At 38.4% G+C, this 27,077-nt stretch overlaps 1 long non-coding RNA gene across 1 annotated transcript; it reads right to left on the reverse strand.

The window, feature by feature from the left end:
• Positions 1-18,922: 18,922 nt before the first annotated feature.
• On the reverse strand, positions 18,923-26,764 carry LOC137503124 (uncharacterized). The gene is made up of 3 exons (XR_011019064.1): positions 26,678-26,764; positions 20,903-21,033; positions 18,923-19,018 (listed from the first exon to the last, which is right to left on the reverse strand). It is a non-coding gene; the product is annotated as an uncharacterized lncRNA (long non-coding RNA).
• Positions 26,765-27,077: the final 313 nt, after the last annotated feature.

Consider the following 27,077-nt stretch of genomic DNA (forward strand, 5'->3'; position numbering starts at 1 on the left):
CACTTGGGATATCCTGGTCCACACTATTGTATTTTTTCATACAGTGGCTACAGTGAGAACCACAATGTAATTTCATTATTCACATGGTTTTGTGTCATTTTTGTTAGTGAGCATGTTCTGTTGTTTATCTTTATTATCTACATATTGTTGCTGTTTGGAAGTAAATAATGTGACCTATTGTTAAGACTGTGCATTCTGTAAATTACATGTATTATTGATACTATTCAGGAGTTCAGTTGTATTTCTTAAGAGTGGTCCTAGAGAACTGTCAAATTTTGAGGTTATGGGAAGACGAAGAGACCTTTCGCCAAGAAAGGCACTGTCAGAGAGCTACTTCTTGAGAAACGTCATTCACAACAAGAAATAGATTCTAGATTGCAAATACCACAGCAATCTGTAAGTAGAGTTTTAAAATGTGAAGATAACGGGAAGACAAAATGTGATGATGATGATGATGATTGTTGTTTTAAGAGGCCTAACATCGAAGGTCATCGGCCCAAGACAAAATGTCAACGTGTTGGAAACTGCGGGCAAAAGAAGAAACCAACCCCAAGGAGGAAGCAAAACTGATTAATTTGTCAGTAAACAACCGCAAGGTTACTAGTTTGGATTTACGTAAGAAATTAGAAGAGTATGGGTCATTTGTATTAGCCAGGACTCTGAGGCGAGAGCTGTTTAATGCTGGAATGAAAGCAAGATGACCTCAAGGCAAAGCGAAGTTTACTCCTGCTATGGCTGTAAAGAGGTTCCAGTGTGCCACGACTCTCCAGAATTGGTCATCTGATGAATGGAAACAGGCAAGTCCATGACAATTACTGTAATTCCTAAATTATCATTCATTATTCCATTATAACCCAATCTAAGTGATGTAACCGTACAGCACAGTAAATGTATGAAATTCTTCTTTTAAACCTTACAGCTTATTGCATTTAATGCTAGGCTTATTTGTTTTATTTATTTCAGGTTTGCTTTAGTGACTAATTGGTATTTCCTGTCGAAGAAGAGACAAGTCAATATGCCAAAAGATAAGCAGAAGCATTCCATCCAGATTGAGTGAGGCATCCAACTTCAGTGATGGTCTGGAGTGTGTTTTCTTGGTATGGCCGTGGACGATTATATATTGTAGAAGGAACTATCAGACGTGAACAGTATAGTATTAAGAACCCCTTGGTAGCTCAGGTGCAAGAGTAGTTTGGCCAAAGTGCATTTATTTTTATGCAAGATGGGCTTCCTTGCCACAAAGCCAAGAAACAGTCCAGACATGAACCCCATAGAATATCCTTAGCCGATAGCAAAGAAAAGTCCAAAGAAAAATAACGACAAAAATTGGCTTGATTGAGAAGCTCGGTCAGATGTGGTGTCATGATGACGATTTAAAGAGTCAGTGTAAAATACTGTTTGAGGGTATGCCCAGTCTAATCAAGTCGCTCAGGAAAGCTAAGGGGGTGCATACCAAGTACTAATGTCATGAACTTAAAAACTGGTACCATCTCATGTGTTCAATTCTCAAATTTTTAATGTTTAATAATTTGGCCATATCTTTATAGTCACCCATTTAGCCATTGTTTTATCTATCCCAAACGCACTAATTTTTTGTCAGTAGTTTCCCGAGATCTACCCTAAGAAAATCCTTAGATATGTCAATCGTGATACATTTGACTTCCTGAATCTAATAGATCTGCTATATCCTGCTGGAATCGAAAAGATGAGCTTCAGTGGAGTAACATTTCCTAAACCTGATCTACCTTCTATCGAGCCAGTTGGTAATTTCTTAAATGTGTATAACATAATCAGAAAGAATGCATTCCAAGAGCTTGCATGCAACACAAGTCAACACGACTATTGTGTAATTACTAGCTTTAAGTTTAGCACATTTTCTCTATACACAGAGTGCTACTACACTAAGTATTCATTCATCTGGTATAGCTGTTTCATACATACTCTAATCAATATCTCAAAGAACTGACTTTCGTATATGCCCAGAAATTTTACCCATCCCAGCAGCATTTCTAGTTGAAATTTTTTGTATATTACCTTCAATGTTCCTTATAGTGGATATGTAAAGTAATTTCAAAGGATTAGGTGAAATTGTCAACTGCGTCAGGTACTGCAAAAAGACATGATCATACCATTGGTGACATATCCTATGCATCACGAGTGACGGCTGCGATGCCCATCGACTAATGAAGTATACACATTCCCATGTTGTGTAATTGCTACTTCATACCTTTCTAAATCCGTCAACATTCAACACCGTACACAGCAACAAGCCGTAGTAACACGGCTGAAAGTAATTCCAGTATCAAGGAAGACAATGTACACTGCCGGCTGGTGCTCTCAGTGCTTTTCAATTAGCATTCTGGCAGTGAAAATTGCATGAGTTGTTCCAGCACCCTTAATGAAGATGCATTGGATAGCAATAATGCCGGCGATTTCACCCAGTCAATAATGAAGGCTACTATAAAAGATCTTCTCATGTACAATTGGGTGCAATTTGGATGGTAATTTGCACATTCTGCTGAATCGTCATTTTGCTCAAAAATAGGCACAAGGATGTTTACAGTCCAATGACTGGGAACAGAGCCAGAGTCAACTCTGGCACTGAATAAGCTTGTCAGCCAGTTGATAATGAGTTCTTTAAACTGCGTCATCTTCCAGAAGTTTGCTGGATGGTCATCCGGTCCTGGCGCTTTTTGGTCCTTCATACTCCTAACGGCACTCTCCACTTCCTTTGATGTGATGCATAAGATGGGACTTACCTTCAGGAATAGGGTGATGTGGTAATTCAATGCAGGAAATATCTACAAATGTTGTTGCCAATGATTGAGGATTTATTGTTTGTCCTCTAATCACTGGTCATCTTTGTCTCTAATGCAGACAGTGTGCTCAATACTTGTGTCAATTTTCATCAGATAGAAAACAGTTCTCTTCATCTTCCCTTGAGCTCAGAGGTGTACAGAGTTTATCAGGACTACACCGACAAAAATTCAGGGATGCTCTTCGTATTATGTTAAGAACAATGGTTCAATCAAACTGGCGGGAAGAATAATATTTTTGAGAAAATGAGGTTAAATTGTTACTTCCTGGTGCGCAATTGAAATTGAAGAGCTGCTGCCGCCTTTCAGGGAAGATAAGGGTAAGGAGGCATTGTGGAGTGTATGCGCAGACAAAGATACTGCTTCCTCATACGACTTCAATATTATTGTCTCTAACAGGCAATATCCACAGTCCATTTATCTAATAGCTGTAACTGCACACACAGTTAAAGAACACACTGTATTTAAGACACACATGTTAGTCAAGGAAAGCTCCAGATTGTTTCTCCTCTCGTCTGTTTGTCGCAGTAATATTCTATATTAATTAACATGCTCGAAGATTGTGTATTCCTTCCCTCATAATATTGTAAACTCAATGAAATACTGAATGAAGGAATCAACACGCCGAGTGATTTGATTACAGTGTATGTTCAATAAGGCCCCCTCCTACTTTGGTGTATAGTTCACTATGGCGTAGTAGTGAGTGACTATGGACTATGTCCAGGATGTGTAGTGTGTGGCAAACGGTTTGGAAAGCTGCCTGTATTCTTGTTACAAGATGTCTTCTCTTTCTATAGGGTTCACATAGTAGTCAATTCATGTAGAACAAACTGTACAGTGCCTACCGGAGTGTGGAAGCGACTATGCGAAAAGAACGAGAAACTTGTGCATTCGCATCGAGAATTACCTATTTCTCCAAATTTCACTTCCCCTCCCTTCTCTTTTCTGACGCACTGCGGCTGACTCTCTTACATAGCAAATAGAGCATGTTCATCAATCTGAACTGCATGACCGGAAGTAACAGGGTCACTTTAATTTCCTCAAAAGGAAACATTTCCCCGAGAATCTGACTGCATCATCATTCTCAACATTACACGAAGAGCATCCCTGATTTCTCTGTCAGTATAGTTCTGATACACCTTGTACACAGGTCATTACAGTGAGTGCGTCTCGATTGAGCGACAGATTTCTAAGCCACAGGTTCCTCAAAGACAATTCTTTCCCTGTATATAAATTGGCTTTCACAAAAGACTCCACAACACACAGGGAAAGAATTGTCTTTGAGGAACCTGTGGCTAAGAAATCTCATTCTGAACTGCATGACCGGAAGTTACAAGGTCACTTTAATTTCCTCAAAAGGAAACATTTCCCCGAGAATCTGACTGCACCATCATTCTCAACATTCCACGAAGAGCATCCCTGATTTCTCTGTCAGTATAGTTCTGATACACCTTGTACACAGGTCATTACAGTGAGTGCGTCTCGATTGAGATTTATATACAGTATGCCTTCGTCTTATCCTACAACTCTTCATGGACTGCAATCATCCATGGGAACGTAGATATTCAATACAAGAGGAACTAGGTTATATCGTACCCAAGTTTACTGTGACGGTTGCAGTGAAAAATCTGTAGAATGTGTCTACATGTTGTCAAATGCATTAAGATCAACAAGAGGAAAATTTATGTTGTTGCTAGGGTCTCCTAGTCTTTAAGCTTCCACCACTTGATGTTCTCAGGGGCATAGAGGTCCTTAAATTCGCTATGCCTACTTTATGCAGAGGTGGAATACAGTCAGATGATATGACATTCACATCCTTTCTTCGTCGTAGATCAAGGTGCTGAACGACGATCAGGTCAATTTGCTTGCTGCAGTCACCACAAGTGAAACCTCAAATATGAGCTCCATCATCATATCAGGTACCGAAAGTATTACCACCATGGCAGCTATAAAAATTCTTAGTGACCATCATGCGCATTAAGGTCATCACAGAGAAGTGGAAACTCATCTTCAGGATACGCTGCAACACGACCTCGTAGTTCCTGCCAATGCTCTTCCTTATCCAGGTCATCACAGCCAGATTGTGACATAGAAAACACAAGTTCGAGAGGATGCAACATTGAATGTAATTCACATAAGGCTGTCGGAATAGCACTGAACCTCAGCAACTCAATCTTGCATGCTTGCGCACACAATGAAATCAACACCATTCCTGCTGGATGTAACTTGGCAGATAAGTTCACAGACATCTTTGATGTCATGAGATTTCTGGCCTTTCCAAAGCGAGCAACTTAAAATCTAATTACATAGCTACACTTCAATTCTAAACCGGACTTACATTATCCAAATTGCAACAGGTTAACAGGAACAATAGAATGAAAAGATTAAGTAATAATAAAGCAAGAATGATATTTACTAATAAAATAATTATTCTACAATAATTCTAAGCCACATTTAGATGTATCCTACCTACAATAGTTTAACTGAAGCAACAAATATTCCTAAAGTATGAATTTATGGAACTTATGAGAATGTAAATATTCATTGACTATGTACATAAAATTTAGTTTCCTTGATTCATCAAAGAGACAAAAAGGTGAATAGTTTGAATGTAATTATCAGTCAAAGAACAGTGGCCAGTTATAATCATAAATTTAAGCCATATTAATGAAAGTTAATTGAACATAACCTACGGCATATTGTTTATTTGATGGTTTCTACCATTTCTCTTTCACACCGACACAGATAGGTCATATCCCCATGATGAGCTAAAAATGGCTAGGAATGAGAAGGAAGCAATTGTGGCCTTAAATAAGGTACATTCCCACCATTTGTTTGCTGTGAAAATGTGAAAAATGCTCTTCAGGGCTGTCGACAGTGGGTTCGAGCCCAGGATCTTATAAATGCAGGCCAAGAGCTACATGGCCAGTTATTCAGTACAACAAGGAAGCAATTGCTTGAATTCCTTCTCTTCCAATACTTACTGTGAGAGTATATTAATATGTAATTTCAAACAATACGTTAAAAAGTAAGTTTTTATTTTAGAAATTCAGCTTTCACAGTTCCCCAGATGTACATGCACATTTGGACATAAGTTTTCATATACATGTCCAAAATTTTACGATACATGGGGTACTTTGGAAAAGTAAAGAGTAAAGTAGATTCCCAAAATTCTATGCAGAGCATGCCTTCCTCCCTTGAAGTCAAGATGGACTGCCTACGTATGCTCTTCGGATTTAGGATCGAGGTGGCCCTTACTTCTTCACAGCTTCTCTGTATGCCCTTCACCAAGAATCCCTTTAAGAGACTTATCAAGCTTATCGGCATTGTAATTACATTAGACAATGCTTCCAAATTTATGCTTATATTCTTGCAACACATTCGGAAGTAACCCCATTAAAGAACCTTACTCAGAAGAACAGCCAAAGACATGATTCTTGAGGTGATCAAGCTAATGCAAGTTGAACCTAACAGCACTTCAGTTAGAGTAAAACAATTCACTTCAACTAACATTTCATGACAATGTGAACATTTGGTACCACATGATACAACAAGCAACGTCTCTCACTGAGGGACAAAGAAAAAGTGATAACTATCAAGAAAAAGGTTTATCACAATAGTTCTATGATCTTTGACTGTCCTACATCAACACAGATCTATCCATATTAAGAAACAAAGTACACATATATGTGAAGATAAACCGACGTCCAGAATTATCACATGGAATATTTGGAAGAGAAGTCTACGAAAATATTAATAAATTGCAGGGTATATGCTGTAAACGGGAATCATAGATCAAAGGTATCTGGGCATAGAGAAATACTCACAGGTCAATTTATCTCCAAAAGTGAGGAGACAGGGTTGGATCAAACACATTTCAATGACACTTGGGTGAAATATCAATTAAGAAATAGTAAATGTAATGATTATCATTATTTTACTGTAAAACCAATTATAGTATTAACATTAACAGCTAAAAGATAGCTGGGCCTCTCAGAGAAGTTAACCGTTAACAATGTAGAATGACACTACATAAGCACTGTACAAGTCTACAGATAGTTTCACCTTAAAGTTCTACACAACACTTTATAGTGCAAATGCAGTTTTCACACCACACACAGGATTTCTACAAACCAATTTTACTAATTCCACATCAATATATCGAAATAATACACTTTTAATACTTCTGCATCATTTATACAGCAGTGTATACTGTGGAAAGAAATCTTTCACCTACAACATATTGTAACCGAAAATGGCATAACTGGAGTTAAAATTGAGATTGCCGCAAAAGCCTAATTTAATTCGGTCAGTGGGTCATTTACAACAGCTGTGGTGAAGGCCAGGATCTGATAACATTGGAGAAATTCGCCATTAGGCTCACTGCTGCATGGCCGCATGGCGATCCACTCCTTTTCTCTTATTGGTTAGGAGGTTAGAATGCGACAGATAGGAACAGTTAACATTTTCAAGGCTAACACCAGCCGGCAAGTTTTCAGAACTCTTCACAAGAACAGTTTTGAACCATGATACTTTAAGAAGACGTGAAAAAAATTATGATTGGTTTCCAACTAATCACACTTTATAGGCCGAGAACTGATAAAAGCAGTGTGTAATCGACGCTCAACTTACTCAGCTCCTACACTACTGATTTCATACTGCTCTACTTTAGAGCACAACTTCACTTCGCTTTCCCACTACAATTCTACAAGATATTCTTCACCAAGAGACGTTTATTAGTCATGATGTCTCATAAAGGGAACACTTTATTTCGTCTTCTACAAGACATAACCACGACTATATTAATTCCAGAACACGTGTGGTATGCATAAATCATCTGAACCCGCAAGTTAAGTGTCGACTGACATTCAAATAGGCATGGTTGGAACACATATCAATGTGCCGCTTCAGAGAGAGAGAGAGAGAGAGAGAGAGCGACAGAGAGAGAGAGAGTGTGTGTGTGTGTGTGTGTGTGTGTGTGTGTGTGAGAGAGAGAGAGGAAGCCTACTCTTACGAGAAGCCTGCAAGACAAGGAACAAGGGGAATCATCACGCTGCTTGCAAGAGGAATCTTTACCTTCATCATGGTGCACCTTGCAAGGGATATTCCTTCTGGAATGTCTAACTTAAAGGGGAGATCCCACCAAACCCTAAAGGGTGGTAAAGGGACCAATCGTGAGACGTTGCCAGCCAGGAATAAATCAGCTTTTAGGTAATTTTTTAAATATTAATTTCATTTCCAGAGGGACTTCATTCTTGAAATAATATTTTCTATTACTTTCTGCTGTTGCAGATTCTTATCGCTTCTGATCTACTTATTGATGTTGGTAAATTTTGTGAATGATTGAAATACACTCATGTCCATAAAATCCAGAACACCTTGAAAGACTAGAGATAGGAAATCTATATTCATAGGACATGTGCATTAGTATGTTCTGAGGACAGGTCCACATCAATATCTCTGTGCAACACCGACTGGTAAATTGTGCCTGCTGTATTTTTAGTCTTAAGGTCTATAAAATGTGCTTAAATGTAGCTGTGTATGCTTTTATAATATACTTTATATTAGGCTTATACCTTGTCAAATTAAGTAATATAGACCTTAAGACTAAAAACAACGCAATATGACAAAGTCATTCTAGGAACTTGTTTTACTCGTAGAACTTGAACGTTAATGATATAATTCAAGGTCATATGTACATAGCAAAGTTTTATCATACGTTGTGATCCTTTTAATGTGTTCAAAAAGTGGTATCTGTTTAATATATAATAGTTTTCTAAACTTAGACATAAAACACAGTATTATTCACTCTGAAACATATTACCTAATGACAGTCAAATATGAAATGTTTATGGGCAAGGTACAACTATTAAAAAAATGTATTCTAATGTGAATGTACACAACAGCTGAGGATGACTTGTGAATAGTCGAAACAGGTCCTGTTATTAAGAAGAAAATTTTAATAAATTAGTATTGATTAGGTGGATCTCTTTCTTTCTATGACATATTTAGTTCATCTATATGAGTTGAGAAACTAAACTCTTGGCACTAAGGTAACATAAGTGAAGTGTACTTTTATGTCTATTTAGGGCTGACTGGACAATGTGAGTTGTAACTTCAAGGAGGGGGAGATTAGGGTGAATGGACTAGCAGGTAGACAGGTTGATGGGATAGCTGGGGAAGGGGAAGTGTGGCAAGGGAAAATATTGCTATGATCAGAGGGATTATGGCTGTTTGTGGTATGCATTGCCAATTGCTGAAATGAAACTAAAACACAGCATGTGACTACACCCTATTAATGGTCAGCAATTAACATATTTTAGGTAATTAAATTGTCAGTAATAATAATAGTGATAATGTGCAACAGCAGATTAGGCATACAGAATACTCAAGTAGGAGCTTTTTCTATGTAGTGTTGACGTTAGAGCTATGTACACGTAATATGGAGGCCTGACTTAAAAGAGAACTAGTTAGGAAAATTTTATTGAAGAGTATGTAGATCGACAGGTGGTAGGATAAGAAGACAGATTAAGTGAATAGATATTTAGACAGATAGATAAATACAGTAAATGGATAGATAGATAGATAGACAAATTTACTTGAAAAAATATAAAAGCTAGCTCCTCAGCTGTGACTTACGGTAAACGATGGGTTTGGACTCACATAGTCAAGTGATCAAATAGCACTGCAAGAGAAGCTTATGCCATAGAAAGTTCCTTTAAGTGGCACACTCTTAATTTCATCCCGTCAGCCTTCTTGATTATGATGTCTCCTGATTCAGTCCAAGTGTTTTTAAAACCAAAACACTGGATTGCTGTCGTCATGATGGACATTCTGGTAGCTGTAAGATCTTCACAGATTGTTGTGGGTGAGCCTTTCAGTTTCCTTTTCCTAGTGAAGACATTCTGCCATGAGTGATATGACACAAATTTGAATAGGATAGGTCTTGTTTTCCATGGTGATCAAGGACCTAGTCTGTGACACCTATCAACATCATTCAGTGTAACATATGCACCTACTGCTTTGCACACGCTGAGCACTAGTTCACTTCAGTTTTCGTTCAAACATTCGGGGATGCCGAAAATCTTACATTATTCCTCCTGCTGTATTGCTCCAATGAATAACATTTGGAGTTCATATCCTCCTTCATTTTGTGGATTTCCACCTCCTTTTTATCAAGATTTTCAGTTAACTCTGAAATGCTTCGACATTAAATATTAAACTTTTTTCAAGTTCTCTTATAACCATTTCTGTTATGCAGGTCAAAATGGCCTGCACAATTTTTTTAAGGAAGCTGTCCGAGTTAATAAAGTCGTCCAGCGTGCACTTCATGAGGTGGTCTATGTTGGCATCATTGGTAGTGGCTGGGCTTCTAAGTCTGTTGTTTTGGCGGCCCATTTTGTTTACAATGCAAATTTGGAAGAAAAAGAACAATACCGACAAAATGTGTTGGTAAGATTCATAAATACAAACGTAACACTGCCGCAAGTTTTTCACTTCCACTGCTGTATAACACCTCCAAATCACTTGATTACTGAGGAGCCTCACTCACCCACGTCCGTGACGAACCATTTCATCAGATAGGTTAGAAACTCAACATGGTGCGGCCCGAATGGTGTCACGATGCATTACACATTTACACAAGGTTTACCTACATCAGCACATGTAATAATAATAATAATAATAATAATAATAATAATAATAATAATAATAATAATAATAATAATCGCCATAGCAATAAGCACTTGAATGAGTATTAAGTTCAAGTGATTTTCACACTTACCTGCATTCAGTCAGTGTTTTTTTGTCTCTTTTACATTTTACGAGGTAGTGACTATCGCACACGTCATTACATAGTAAACAAACAGAGTCATCTGTTGTCTATGTGCATATTTTGCTGTGGAAGCCATATATTTAAGCTATTAGAAAGCTGAAAACGCAATATAGGCCTCTCCATTCAGCAACAACACAGAATATACAATAGTAAGCAAATCAAAACATTGAAAATTGGATCAACCGATCAGAGCGCTATAGGCTACCCATAGAGCTACTGAAGCTATTGGTTACTTCACATTCAATATCACACTTGGTTTTGTTTGAATGTTTATTCAGTTTCCTTTACAATTTATTCCTGGCATAAAAGACATAAACCTACCCAAGATTAGTGTTATAAAAATTAAAAAATGTGCTTCTATTAAGGGATAAATAAGGTATGTCCATTTTATCTGGCCAAAGAATGAATTTCCAGATTTTTTCTGAATTCCCTGACATTTCCTGGTTTTCCCGCTATTAATCGAATTCTCTGACATTCCCGAGTTGCGGTTTTCCATGCAGGTGGACACCCTGTTAAACCCTTATTTGGGCCGATGGCCTTCGATGTTAGGCCCCTTAAAACAACAAGCAGCATCATACCCATATTTGTATGGGGAGGCCACTCACTTTTTATTTTCATTGAAGTGAAAAAAGGTTCATGACCGTGTGTTGCTGTGTATGTTTTTACTAGCTGATGTGGTAACCTCCTTTTGTCGAATTAGTCAAGTGGAGACGCTCATGCTTGAAGTTGGCAACAGCTTCAATGTTGAAATCGACTACTGAGGGATGTGTAATGAAGAATCAGTAACGAGAGGAGGGTAGAACAATATTTAAGATCAGAGAAAAAAGGGTTAAATTTTGTGAAAAACACTGTGTATACATTTACCTACACCGTCAACCTTTCTGGTATGAACTAGTTGCCTTTGTAGCGTCAGAACAAATGACACTTGCACTTCTTGTATTGTATCTGTGTGGTATTGAGGGAAGGGGGTGTGGCGGAGGAGAGGAGATGGGCAGAGCATTGAGCTTATGCGCTGTTGGCTGTAGGCTGAACATTTACAGCGATAATGGCACAAACTTCTTCAGAGTAGCTAAAGAAATCAAGACCTTTCAGTAAAACAACCTCCATAAAACCAACTCTTCATACAACTGCAGGCATGGGACTAAGTTTCCTCCTTTTTATAACACACGGTCCTCTATGTAACACTTTGACTAGAGTAATCAGGATCATGATATTAATCCCTTAGGCATGAGATCACGGCTGATGATGCACATGCAATGCGCGAAACATGTCCCCTTAAATTAGTATGACAAGATGAAATTCTTAATTTTAAGAACCCAATGAGTATTGAATACGAGGATTTCAATAAACTTTATTAACCTCGTTGAATTAATGTACATTTCAATATGGACCAGTCATGAGATTTGTAACATATAATTATCTGAGATTGTTGTAAACAACCCACGGAGTGAAATTAAAGTTTACTGTTTGTATCGGAGTTGAACCCTTTACACAAATATTATATTAATGTTGTGCAGGAAACTAACAACTCATATAAAGACTATTAATCCAATCATAGATCAAGAGGCCATCTTCTTGTCAGTGGATGACTGCACAATACTCCAATACTAGCGGACTGGAAACATTAGAAATTCTGTATCACCTCACAAATATAATTATGATGGCAGAACACCTTGGACCACTTCATCCTGGCACTCAACACTCTGAGATACAAGTTTAGGATCTCTTCAGAAAGGGGAACAGAAAGAAGCCACACTCATACACATCTCAGGTGTTACATCGTGTTATACTAATTTATGTTTCGCCCATTGCATATGCATCATCAGCCGTGATCTCACGCCTGGGGGAATAAAAATCAGGATCCTGATTACTCTATGCAAAGTGTTACATAGAGGAATAATTAATGAGAAATACACAAATGGTGCCTTTAACCCTGACATGTTGTTGTTTGAGTCATCAGTCCATAGACTGGTTTGATGCAGCTCTCCATGCCACCCTATCCTGTGCTAACCTTTTCATTTCTACGTAACTATTGCATCCTACATCTGCTCTAATCTGCTTGTCATATTCATACCTTGGTCTACCCCTACCGTTCTTACCACCTACACTTCCTTCAAAAACCAACTGAACAAGTCCTGGGTGTCTTAAGATGTGTCCTATCATTCTATCTCTTCTTCTCGTCAAATTTAGCCAAATCGATCTCCTCTCACCAATTCGATTCAGTATCTCTTCATTTGTGATTCGAACTATCCATCTCACCATCAGCATTCTTCTGTAACACCACATTTCAAAAGCTTCTATTCTATTTCTTTCTGAGCTAGTTATCGTCCACGTTTCACTTCCATACAAGGCCACGCTCCACACGAAAGTCTTCAAAAACATCTTTCTAATTCCGATATCAATGTTTGAAGTGAGCAAATTTCTTTTCTTAAGAAAGTTCTTCCTTGCTTGTGCTAGTCTGCATTTTATGTCCTCCTTACTTCTGCCATCGTTAGTTATTTCACTACCCAAGTAACAATATTCATCTACTTCCTTTAAGACTTCGTTTCCTAATCTAATATTTCCGACATCACCTGCCTTCGTTCGACTGCACTCCATTACTTTTGTTTTGGACTTATTTATTTTCATCATGTACTCCTTACCCAAGACTTGATCCATACCATTCAGCAACTTATCGAGATCTTCTGCAGTCTAAGATAAAATAACAATATCATCGGCAAATCTCAAGGTTTTGATTTCCTCTCCTTGGACTGTGATTCCCTTTCCAAATTTCTCTTTGATTTCCTTTACTGCCTGTTCTATGTAAACATTGAAAAGGAGAGGGGACAAACTGCAGCCTTGCCTCACTCCTTTCTCGATTGCTGCTTCTTTTTCAAAGCCCTCGATTCTTATCACTGCAGACTGATTTTTATTCAGGTTGTAGATAATTCTTCGTTCTCGGTATCTGATCCCTATCATCTTCAGAATCATAAATAGCTTGTTCCAATCAACATTATCGAATGCCTTTTCTAGATCTACGAATGCCATGTACGTGGGCTTGTCCTTCTTGATTTGATCCTCTAAGATCAGACGTAAAGTCAGGATTGCTTCACGTGTTCCTACATTTCTTCTGAAGCCAAATTGATCTTCTCCCAACTCAGCTTCAACTTGTTTTTCCATTCTTCTGTAAATAATACGTGTTAAAATTTTGCAGGCATGAGATACTAAACTAATGGTGCGGTAGTTTTCACACCTGTCAGCACCGGCTTTCTTGGGAATAGGTATAACAACATTCTGCCGAAAATCGGATGGGACTTCTCCTGTCTCATACATCCTGCACACTAAATGAAATAACCTTACCATGCTGGTTTCTCCTAAGGCAGTCAGTAATTCAGAGGGAATGTCATCAATTCCAGGTGCCTTGTTCCTATTTAGATCACTCACAGCTCTGTCAAACTCTGACCTCAAAATTGGGTCTCCCATTTCATCAACATCAACAGCCTCTTCATGTTCCAGAACCAAATTATGTACATCGTTACCTTGATACAACTGTTGGATATGCTCCCGCCATCTTTCTGCTTTGTCTTCTTTTCCTAGTAGTGGCTTTCCATCTGAGCTCTTAATATTCATGCACCTAGATTTCCTTTCTCCAAAGGTTTCCTTGATTTTCCTGCATGCAGCATCTACCTTTCCCAGGACCATACATCCTTCGACATCCTTGCACTTCTCCTTTAGCCATTCTTCCTTAGCTACCTTGCACTTTCTATCCACTTCATTCTTTAATCGCCTGTATTCTTTTCTGCCCTCTTCATTTCTAGCATTCTTGTATTTTCATCGTTCATCAATCAGGTCAAGTATCTCCTGAGTTATCCACTCATTCTTAGTTGATCTTTTCTTCCTTCCTAACATTTCTTCAGCAGCCCTACTGACTTCATTTTTCATGACTCTCCACTCTTCCTCTATTGTGTTTCCTTCAGCCTTTTCATTTAGTCCTTGTGCAACATGTTCCTTGAAACAATCCCTCACACTCTTTTCTTTCAACTTGTCTAGATCCCATCTTTTTGCATTCTTTCCTTTCTTCAATTTCTTCAACTTCAGATGGCATTTCATGACCAACAAGTTGTGGTCAGAGTCCACGTCTGCTCCTGGGAAAGTTTTGCAATCCGACACCTGGTTTCTGAATCTCTGCCTAATCATAATGAAGTCTATTTGATACCTTCCAGTGTCTCCAGGTCTCGTCCACGTATACAGCCGTCGTTTGTGGTGTTTGAACCAAGTATTGGCAAGGACTAAATTATGATCAGTGCAGAATTCAACCAGCCGACTTCCTCTTTCGTTCCTTTGTCCCAATCCAAATTCTCCTACTGTACTACCTTCTCTTCCTTGGCCTACCACTGAATTCCAGTCTCCCATCACAATTAGATTCTCGTCACCTTTTACATATTGTATTAAATCTTCTATCTCCTCATATATTCTTTCAATTTCTTCATCATCCGCTGAACTACTAGGCATATAGACCTGCACTATTGTGGTTGGCATTGGTTTGGTGTCTATCGTGATGACAATAATTCTTTCACTATGCTGGTCGTAGTAGCTTATCCGCTGCCCTATTTGCTTATTCATTATTAAACCAACTCCTGCATTTCCCCTGTTTGATTTCGTGTTGATAATTCGGTAGTCGCCTGACCATAAATCCTGTTCTTCCTGCCAACGTACTTCACTTATACCAACTACATCTAACTTTAGCCTATCCATCTCCTTTTTCAGATTCTCTAACCTACCACAACGATTCAAACTTCTAACATTTCACGCTCCGACTCGCAGAATGTCAGTATCCATCTTCCTGATGATCGCCCCCTCTCGTGTAGTCCCCACCCGGAGATCCGAATGGGGGACTAGTTTACCTCCGGAATATTTTACCCGGGAGGAAGCCATCATCAGTACATCATTCATGCAGAGGGAGCTGCATGTCCTCGGGAGGTAAATACGGCTGTAGTTTCCCGTTGCTTTCAGCCGTGTAGCAGTATCAACACAGCTAAGCCATGTTGAGTATTATTACAAGGCCGTTTCAGTCAATCATCTAGACTGCCGCCCTTGCAACTACCGAAAGGCTGCTACCCCCCTTTCGATGAACCATTCGTTAGTCTGGTCTCTCAACAGATACCCATCCAATATGGTTGCACCTGCGGCTCGGCTATCTGCTTCATTGGGACACGCAAGCCTCCCCACCGCGGCAAGGTCACATGGTTCGCACCCATTCCTTAAAACTAGAACAGACTATGCTGGCCCAAATCTAATAAAAAAATTGTGTGAAATCGAACAAGACCAGACTGCTAGCTAATAAGGCTCTCTACTTAGACATGATACCCGATCTCACCACAACAACATTTCTCTAAGCACTTTATCAACTTAGTTCTCATAGAGGTCAACCCCGAAACATTTACAGAAATAATGGCACAAACTTCAACGGAGCAGCTACAGAAATCAAGGCCTTCCTGCAAAATAACCCTCAGAAAACCAACTCTTTGCACAACTGCAGACATGGGACTGATGTGGCATTTCATCCCTCCTGCAACACCACACTTTGGTGGAATCTAGAAAGTAGCTGTCATGAGTCTGATTTAACGCACCAGACAAGTGATGGATTCTTATCGCTTCACCAACAAAGAACGTACCATTCTTGAAACATATACATCCTCTCACCAAAGCTAAATGATGAACCTTTTGACACTTCTTACCTAACTACAACCAATTTCCTTATAGGAGAGCCAATTACTACACTCTCTGGTCATGATTATACTTCCTCTCTCATCACAACCTTGCCCACATGGCTATATTTTCAGCAGCTAACCCAGAACTCCTGGATGAGATGGTGAAATGAATATCTTAATAAATGGGCAATGAAATACCCCATAGCAACGTAGTCATAGTAAAAGAAGATGACACGCATGCTATGAAGTGGACGATGACAGTGATCAAATGTGCAACCTGGTAATGATGAATTACTCATGTAACGAATGTTCAGGTGAGTAATGGTGAACTTACAAGGTCTATTCACAAACACTATCCCTTACGAAGTATGAAACAGAAAGGCAAGATAACTCTTCAATGGCTTATTTATTCATTGCATGTTTTAGTCATATTATTCCGAGATTATCTGTGGAACGCAGAGAGGTGAAAGAAGGTGTCAGCATTAATGGGTCTATCTACGATATCAAAGATAAACTTTAAAACAAAGGTTATATTTCTTTTCAGATCTCAAATTTAACAAAATTCTTCACTAGGTCAAGGAACAAAATATCAGGTACAAAATAGCAAACAAGAATAGAAATCCAAGGTTGGAAATTACAAGTTTTGAGCTTCCAGCTCCAATTTACAAGTTTACAACGTCACTAATGTTGCGTTTGGTTACATAATGAGAGATATCTCCCAATACACAGTTCCAGAGCACCTTTCTCCAAACGTTACACATACGGCCTTCCAAAGGCCCGACTGAAAATTGCACCAATATCAGACAAGAGTTTACATGCTCTTTAAATTCAACCAAAGATGCTGTGCTCCCATTTCATTACAGCCTACTCAAGGAAACATTACACAAAACTATACAATTTCTGGCATCTCTAGGCACAACCTACAATTCCTTTACACAGCGGTATCTAGTATCCATACTTCTGGACCTTCATGGAAGAGAACAACAGGTTATATTACTGGTCCAAACTCAAAATGTATGCAGTCGTAAACTTGCACTCCTTGAAAACCAACTTTTGAAACCCTACTTGGGCTTGTGGCGCGATGATGCAGAGACTAATTCTACACAACTGAGGTGACTCGAAAGAGAAGTTAATGAGTGATTTACAGAAGAAAAAGGTTACAAAATCGTAGTCACCTCAAGATAAACTGAAGGGGAATTCGAGTGGGTAACATACTCTCTATCCCCAATTTACAGTTTAAGTCTGTATGAAATTTTACATTAGCAGAATGAAAGCTGACATTTTTGAAAACAGATGATTACATAGTTAAACATTAGAAGCTTCCTCTCCTGTGAGTTTAAGGAGATAGCTACAGATATAGAAAACTGGTGGCCATTACCTGGGCTGACATTCTGCCTGCCAAAGAATTAGGCCTCCTGTCTTAACACACACTCAGAAATTTGACGAGAATAAGACAAGGTAAGTAGAAAAAGTCGCGGCTTTTATACCCGAGGGGAGGGTTCGAGAAGGCTCTGGGCAAAATCTGACCACACCCTATCATTTTATTTGATACTCAAAAAGTTACAAGAAGCTTATGATTGGCTGAAAAATAAATACAGAAAATTTGTGATTGGCCAGACTTCAAAGCTGGCGAGATGAGAAGGAAGTGTTGCAAAACATTGAAGTATCAAAATAAAAGAAAGTAAATTTAGTTGAGGAAACTTATAAACCCAAAACTTCTTTAAATCAGTAATTATTCCACCTTGCACCAGAATACATGACCGTAGCTTTTTGTGGGGACATCTATGGAGAAAAATTCAAACTTTTTGATGTACACCAAAACAAAACAAACAAATCCAGTCAGTTTAGGAAACGTTAAAATAACATACTCAGTTATTCAGTAGTGACATCTTCTGATCAATGTCCCAACTTTATGCATTAGCAGTTTCAAGTTTTGTTCGACAGTTAGTGTTCCCTAAGGCACTTCTTTTCAATGCGCGGGTTGAGGTGCACCTCCCAGTACAAATATTATAAGTCACAATGGACTAGTACCACCACAGACCACATTAGGGAGAAAAGGAATATTTTTCACTTGCCAAGAGATGGCTACAATGTGTGTAGTATACAAGCGAACAATCACAGTAAACAAGCATGTCACCTGCAACTTGTATCAATAAATTACTGTATTATTTAGAAAACAATAATTAATATAATCAATAACATAACAAAGGTGTTTCATTTGGAAACAACTAGTAAAATATCCTGTAACAGTAACAAAAGAATGTATCTTTCAGCTATTTTTGTTCAAAACTAATTAACGAATTGAAAAGTATTAGTAGGAATGATACCGAGTCCCAAATGACATAGAGTAGAGGTCTTTGGAATAATCCTAACTGCTGCACAATTCATAACGCAAGATAGTGGAAAAACTTGAAAGAAAAGTGAAAACTAGGTATGTAAACAGTCATCTCATAAAAAAGTATATTATCAGTAGGACTATCAATCATGTGCACTAAAAAGATGGATCAAACCGCGGTATCTGTTGAGCCATTTTCTACCCATTTCCATTATCAGATGATGGCTTATCAAATTATGTACATTACCTCAAGAGAGTTTTCCTGCGATGACTCTGGCTCGGTTAACTCTGATTTAACTTCTTCTTTCAGAGCTATCACTTCTGATACATGTTCAAAATTTTCCTGTGGAAAATAAGATATATTAGGTATGCTCATAACACACATCTACAAATACAGTCACTAACAAATGAGCATGTTAATTCATTAATTTCCAGTGTTACAGTTACTTTCAGAATTTCACTAATGTTTAAGGAAGATTTCTACCAGCAGAGGACTGTTATAACCAAAGGCTGTACTGAGAATGGTGTTACTATTCTTGTTCACTCCTTATGTCAGAGGAAGGATGAGACTGAGAACAAAATATAAAATGCGAAACATTATCTAGCCATACCAGAAGATATAATACCAGAGATGGAATTGGGGCTATCTCACACAGAATTTTGGAAGGAAGCAGACATAGGCATAAACACTAAATTGTATGAACTGTTTTCATATGTTCAATCATATCAATCAAATCATAAAAGTTGTCTGAACCAATTAGAAGCATTACATTTCTAAATGATTTTTTGTTCTTGGCATAGAGTTTGTTTATAGACAGATCAAAATTACTTGAAATAATGGAATCACATTCTCTACTATGGTTTTGCTGAGATCACAGGGGCTACATAAAACATTAATACAGTTCTGTTTCAAACAGCATATTTCAATGCTTCCAAGTGTAAAATAAAAAACATATACATGAAAGCAGACTTGTCACAGTCATATAACAGTGAAAGATGTGATGTAGCCCAAGGTCAAAGCAGCTAGAAATGAAATATTTTACTACTATAAGCATGTTATGTAGTGTTCTGTGAGGAGCTGAGGGGATGAGGACACCGTCAGTGGAGAATCAGCAGTGTTGGAGTGTATATCTGCAGTTTCAGAAGATCTTTTATGATCTACTACGAGACATTTAAATTTCACTCTTGGATTCATAAAACCTTGTCAGCATTAAAGGGGGGAGGGACTGTGATTAAAAGCTTATATTCTAATGTAAGTTAAGTAACTAGAACATACCAACTTCTTACATTCAATACAGAAGAGAACAGTAGCTGAACTAAGGAATGGATGAAAAGGATGCACAAAAAGGACAAGGAATTAATGTGTAAGAGGAAAGAAAAAATTCTGTTTAATGTGCCTTAAGTCCTTAAAGTGTCAGAGCCCACTAAGAAGGGGCACAGAAAAATTATTCTCAGAATTCATACATTCTAGAGCCCTTAGACATGGTTCTCTACTGTATATATCATAGAATCTGACCTGTATTTGAGGAATAAAATGAGCAAATCACTATTCTGTCTTTCTAGAATAATTCAACATCTGAGCATATTACTCATTTTGGGAGAACGTACATTCAGATTTTGAACTATTTCATCCCTCGTATGTCATAGGCAAATCTGCTCATTCCTTAAAACACATAATATCTTCCAGCACATTGTGGATGTGAGGGTAAACCAGAATAAACACACCGGTGTTAACATTTCGTTTAGCAGACTGGTGTATCCAGGCTCAAAAATAGTAATGAAAATTTGTGTTTTAACTTCTACACTAATTATGGTAGGAGTAATATTTTTTCAACATGTGGTGCTAATGATGGTGCAGTAGTAGGGGGATATAAGTTTTTTAAAAGGTAAGATCAGCCAACCATCATCTATTCTAATCAAAGGGGAAAAATAAGGAAGGTGCAACACCTAAAGCAAAGTAATTACAATACTGACAGCAAAAAGTACAGACTAATCCAAGCATAACCTTAAGTTCCTAAGAGTTGGCAGCTTTGTGTAGCGTGTAGTGGTGTATTCCCAGACAAATAAACAAAACAGAGTTGTACTACGCATAGATGCTCATTCAGCAATTGTTGACTGCTGGTGTTAATACTGAGGAAGCACATAGAAAATTATGCCCCTGCCAAACTTATTCAGCTATTAAGGGTTAATTCCTGACCTCTATAAAGTTATCTGGAATGAGATTTACAAGTGATGCAGTTGTTTTTCCTTCAAGCCAGGCTGGTTCCTCTTTGATCTTTGCTTCTAGGTCCATTTTGCACTGCAAACTGAAGTAGTTAGAAGGTACTGGGAAGGTTGATTACTTCCAATGACCTTACACTGAAACATAAGCCAGAAAAATATATTACCTATGTCATTGATACTTCTGGGTTTTGTTAACAGGCTAAGCAACAAGCTTGTAATTTTACATGACCATCAATATTATGATAATACCAAAAAACCCAAAATTTTACACGACTGTTGATATTGTGATCATACCTATAGGACCTCAAGTTTGTTTTTTTTTTTTTTTTGCTAGGGGCTTTACGTCGCACCGACACTGATAGGTCTTATGGCGACGATGGGATAGGAAAGCCCTAGGAGTTAGAAGGAAGCGGCCGTGGCCTTAATTAAGGTACAGCGCCAGCATTTGCCTGGTGTGAAAATGGGAAACCACGGAAAACAATCTTCAGGGCTGCCGATAATGGGATTCGAACCTACTATCTCCCGGATGCAAGCTCACAGCCGCGCGCCTCTACGCGCACGGCCAACTCGCCCGGTATCAAGTTTTCTATGACTAATAATTCGATCAAAGCGAAGGACCTACAGTTTTGCATGATTTCTAAAACAGTGATCACTTCCATAATATAATTTAACTTATCTGTCGATATCAAGATCATAGATTCACAATGAAGTATTTATTTATTTTCCACCTAGTCGATACAATGATTGCCTAAGGCAATTTTTATTGGTCAAAAGTGGTACATGTTTCGTATATTATCAACATCTTCAGCCACATAACACTGTTTAGATGAAAAATATATAAAATTGACAAAGTAATGCTTTAGAGGAAGTGTCCTTGAAATTAACAATTAAGTTGTGGTCGTCCCGTGGCCTCCACTGCTCCATCCGTGACTGACTCGCCATCCAGGGCCGCCCCGGCCTTTATAGAAGGTCCGGGTGCGTGTGTAAATAGTCTAGCACTGCCCTGGATGGCGCATCAGCCGGGTTGGCAGCAAAGGCGACGGGGCGCCACGAGAGGGTTATACCCCTCTCCGCTGCTCGTTTTATTAAGAAAAGATATAATACAAAGAGGTAATGCAAGGAATGGAGGGTAGGCCCCCTTCCTGTACACAGTGCCCAAAGGGCTACAGCATTATCAGTGAAAGTACAAACACTCTTAGCATCTATAGGTAAATCTTGTATGGCCCATGTGGCGGCCATTACTGCTGCTACAGTCTTTGCCACGTGTATGGGTACAGGCGCTTGAAATGCCTGTGCCCATCCCTGGTTAAAAGCTGGGGCCACTGCCGCGATGGAACGCGGGGTGGCGTCGGAGTACACTATCACATCGGGTCTATAAGCTGCCGTCGATCTTGGAGTGGCGACAAAGTCTGGCGTTAACAACGTTCGGACCCAAAAAACTTCCCCCGATAGGGTATGTTTACACACGAAGAACGGCCATCGCATTACAAAACACAACCATGCTAAGTACCCCGCAATTTGTTGTCTCCCATACAGATCAGTTGTGCGGATGCGTGGGATCAACTCCTGGACTCTGCGTTGAGTAGTGTGGTGCAGGGAAACTTCTTGCTCTGGTATGGAAATGGTCACTCCCAAATATGTTAACACTGTGACCGGCGTCAATATGGATTTTCTTTCATTGATAGTAATACCCAATATCACACGGATATACACGGATTCAAGGACACTTCCTCTAAAGCATTACTTTGTCAATTTTATATATTTTTCATCTAAACAGTGTTATGTGGCTGAAGATGTTGATAATATACGAAACATGTACCACTTTTGACCAATAAAAATTGCCTTAGGCAATCATTGTATCGACTAGGTGGAAAATAAATAAATACTTCATTGTGAATCTATTGAAGTGCGATACGGACCATGAAGCTGATTTTATGTAATCAAGATCATAGTCATAGGACCCCTAGTATTACATGACACCTTATCCCATATTATTAGCTATACAGTTTTATATGGAACTGAAACCACAAGATGACTTTTCTTGAAACTTCAGTGACTGTACGGTTTGCATATCACTCTGATCACCCGGTTCCATATACCGGAATCTTTCTACCACTTTTATCCTTTGCAATCAGCTTCAAAACTAACTGAACAAGTTCACAGTTCTTTGAGATATGTTCTATCAAAATTTTCCTTCCCAGGATCAAATTCTCTCAAATCATTCTTCTCTCATTAAGCTTATTCACTATCTCTTTATTTAAGACATTTTCTATCAATCTGATCTTCAAGAACTTTTGATAACACGGCATTTCAAAAGCTTCAACTCTGTTTCTCTTGGCACCAGTTATTACCTGTGTTTCACTTCCATACGGTGTCATACTCCTTACTCAGTGTAAATAATTTTAAAAGTTTTCAATCTGTTGAACCTAAAGAACATGATGGAGAACAGATGGGAATTTAAGCTGGATTCAGTGATGATATTTATCGACATTGAGAAGGCATATGTCAGTGTACCATGGCAAGTGGTCTCAGATGCATTGATAAAAAAGAAGGCAGGGAGAGGTGAAGAACCAATTATAAAAGCCATGAACGAATAGTGAGTAAGTAGTATGAATACTATGAAAGGACAAACAAACTGGTTCAAAGTAGAAACAGGACTTCAAAAAGGATGTGTTTTATCCCCTCCAATCTTCATTACAATCGTGGATGAAATCCATAAGAGTATACTACAAAAATGGGAACCAAGGAGGCAAAGGCCTCACTCTTTGCAGATAAGACAGTAATATGTGGAGAAGATGAAATGGAAGCAGAAGAACAAGATAATGCAAGGAATCAGGAGATGGAGGAACATGGAATGAAAATATGTGTGGAAAAGGGTACGATAATAGTGGTGACAAGAGGTAATAGAGAAGGAAGTGGGAATATTGAAGTAATTGGAAGACCATTAGAAGTTGTGGAAAGCTTCAAGTATTCGGGGAGAATAATTGAAGAAGATGGGTAAATAAAATAAGAAATTGGATAGAGATGTGAACAAGCCAATGAGTTTTAACAATGTGTGAGATGTATAGTCTGTAACTGGGATGTCCAACGGAATGCAAGAAAATTTTGCAATCAATGTATTACACACCAATTTTGACATATGAACCAGGCACATGGACAAGAAAAAGCATGATGAACACAGAATGCAAAAGGCCAAGATGAAATTCCTTAGAGAAATAATAGGGAGGGCATAAAGGGATAAAGTCAGAAACATAGAAATGAGGGAGTGAATTTGATTCCCTGAACTGAAAGGCACGATAGAGACACATAAGCTGAAATGGTATGGACAAATGATGAGAATGGAAGAGGATAGAGTTCCACAGTAAGTATTTACAGAGAAAGTCATAGGAGAAAGACATCGGGGAATGCCCAGAAAGGGGTGAATGGCTACGGTAAGGAGAGTACAGAGAAGAGTGGAGTAAAGGTAGAAAAAAAAAAATTGAGGAAGGAAAGGAGTGGTGGAGAGAGTAAAACTGAGGAGGTTCTTGATTCACATTTCTCCAGAAGACTGGAAATAGAAAACAAAGAAAATTCTCTTCAAATGAAGACCAAAATGTATACAATACTGCTATCAGCTCATTTCATTGAACAATGCCACCGACCTTTACGTATGTGCCTTTTCTATATTTTTCTATGCATGTCTTGTCTAATGACACAACCGAGTGATGTTTACCAGAGTGCCCCTTGTAGGGAGTTCCATGTCAAATGAGTGGTTTAAATGTTTAGCAGTTTTTATTGTTCCCCAGGTGGCACAAAAATTATCTATGTTGAATACCTCGAGTAGTGCCTATAGCAGTGTTCGCTAGTCACTTTGTTATATTTTACTGTAAATTTAAACATACTGCGCTAACAATGAATACAGTACTAAAATTTCTCCTACAGGTAATACAAGCTTTGTTCCTGTAGCTAATTGAGTTGATTCTTATGCTTTGCCAGGGAACAGATTTCTATGTAAACACATATCTATTCACAAAACTATGATCAATTGTATTTTGTATATTTCACCGGAGGGGACAATACTGAAGAGTGCCATGTTTACTTGTTCTGGCCATCACAGGTTATTCTAATAATATGTTACTGAATTTACTTTCAAGCAACTACCTTTTACAGTTTCCACAGCCAGAATTTATTCCTGAAGATTGTTCTTCCATTCCTGCTAGCAGTCTCATGTTGCACTAACAACTCCAAGGGAAAGGGATAAGATTAGGTATACAGCAGCGTTAATTATGGTTAATTAATGATAAAATGAGGAAACCACGGAAACGTATTTCACGACTGCCGATCCTAGGACTCGACCCCATGCAAACTCACCGTCACTCACCCCTGAAAATCCTTTGCACACCAATAAATCAGAGAGGAAGCCAACTGTTACCTAAATCATCACGAATAAATACCGGATATAGCTGCTGTGGGGTAACGATGTGATACAGAAGAATCTCCATAACAACACTGATATAACAAGATACAGATAACCTAAATGGAAACCTTTCAAGATTTTGAACCCTACCACCATATGTTGTGACATACAAAGTAAAGAACAACTCAACATTCATAGCATCACAATAAAATTGCACACAAAGGTAAATAACAGAGCAAAATAATAATTAAAATTACACCCTACATATCGCAATTTCTTTCTGAAATTACCATCTGCATTTCTTCAGCTGCGTTGCTCTCCAGAAAAAATTCCTCATTCCACAAAATTTAGATGTACAATATATTGCCACTACCATAGTGCGAAATCTGAAAGAAGTGGTGTGGGGGGAGAAGGAACATAGGGCTTAACTACTAATTTTTTCAGGCAGTACCTGGTGGGGAGCGGGGTTACAATTCCCCTGTATTTTAATTACCCTCTCCACCCAGAAAAATGTAAATTTGATATCTTTTTGTTTGAATTTTGCTGTTATAATGGGAATGATAAACATTAGAACGTTATTCCAATCAGCTGAGAAGTTTAAGAGAGACTGTCGCTATCTTAGAAAAGGCCAGACGAGGTGCGAGTTTCCATGGTTTATTGCTTTTTTAATGGAACTTTCCTCTACCAGGGCTATGTGTTGACTGAACAAGTTTGTCAGTTTGTACCCTGCTCAAGTGAATATTGGCCTATTGATACCTATAGGAAACACACCCAATCCAAGAAGTACAGGAGTGGTGTAAACTCGAGCTACTTATAGCAATGACAAGGGAGGATGGACTTGCCAGCGTGAAACATCAACAATAGGCTGCAGGTGCGGAGTTGTCACTGCTGCGTTGTATAATTGCTCAAGGTCTGGCAGTCATTTGAATTATTTCTGATGTTTTCATGAATATATGCCCAGTGAAAATCATTAATTTCAGTACTGGTAATAAATTATCAGTTCTACATTTGCCTGTTTATTTTATAATGAAAGGAACCCCCGGACAATTTTACTGGGGGGGTGAACCTCTAAGATAAAATTATCGGTGGGGGAGACATCCTTCCCCCCCCCCCCCCCCCACGGATTTCGCACCCTGGCTAATAGCCTACACACAACTTGCAGGCACTTGCAACGCAAAGGCTGGGAGTTTTCTAAAAAGCAAGCTAGTTATATGCGTATTCATTTTTCATGCTTAATTAGAAATAAAATTAAAGAAAATTGATAACATTAAATATTTAAAATGTGTAGAATGCTGAAACTGAGAAAGATTAGTATTAACTTCTAATTTTCCCAATTGAAATCTATACATTTAGCAAAATTGAATTACTGAATTTGAACATTACCGACAGTATATGTTAGAGGTTGTGGACACAGTGTAAAATGATAGAAATCACAATTCCTCAATGAAGAAAATCCGTAACTCACTTAATAAGCTGTAGAATTGGCTAATACGTGCCTTATATAACGACATACCAGCCACTTCGAAACAAAACCAGGTATTTGAATGTTGTTTAATCACTTAAAACAAACTCTTGAAGAACAAATTTGATTTGTAACAGTCAGTAAAACAGGCTGAATTTAGGAAAGGATGTATTACTAGTGATAACTGCACAGTATGCGACACTTCTTCTATTGACATGTGAATGGGCTTGTTATATCACCCAGTTCCAATAATTGTAATAAATCACACTGTAACAAGCATATACACTAGAATACACAACTGTGGGGAGAGTTGTAGTTTAA

Source organism: Anabrus simplex, chromosome X, assembly GCF_040414725.1.
Source record: "Anabrus simplex isolate iqAnaSimp1 chromosome X, ASM4041472v1, whole genome shotgun sequence".
Classification (NCBI taxonomy): domain Eukaryota; kingdom Metazoa; phylum Arthropoda; class Insecta; order Orthoptera; family Tettigoniidae; genus Anabrus; species Anabrus simplex.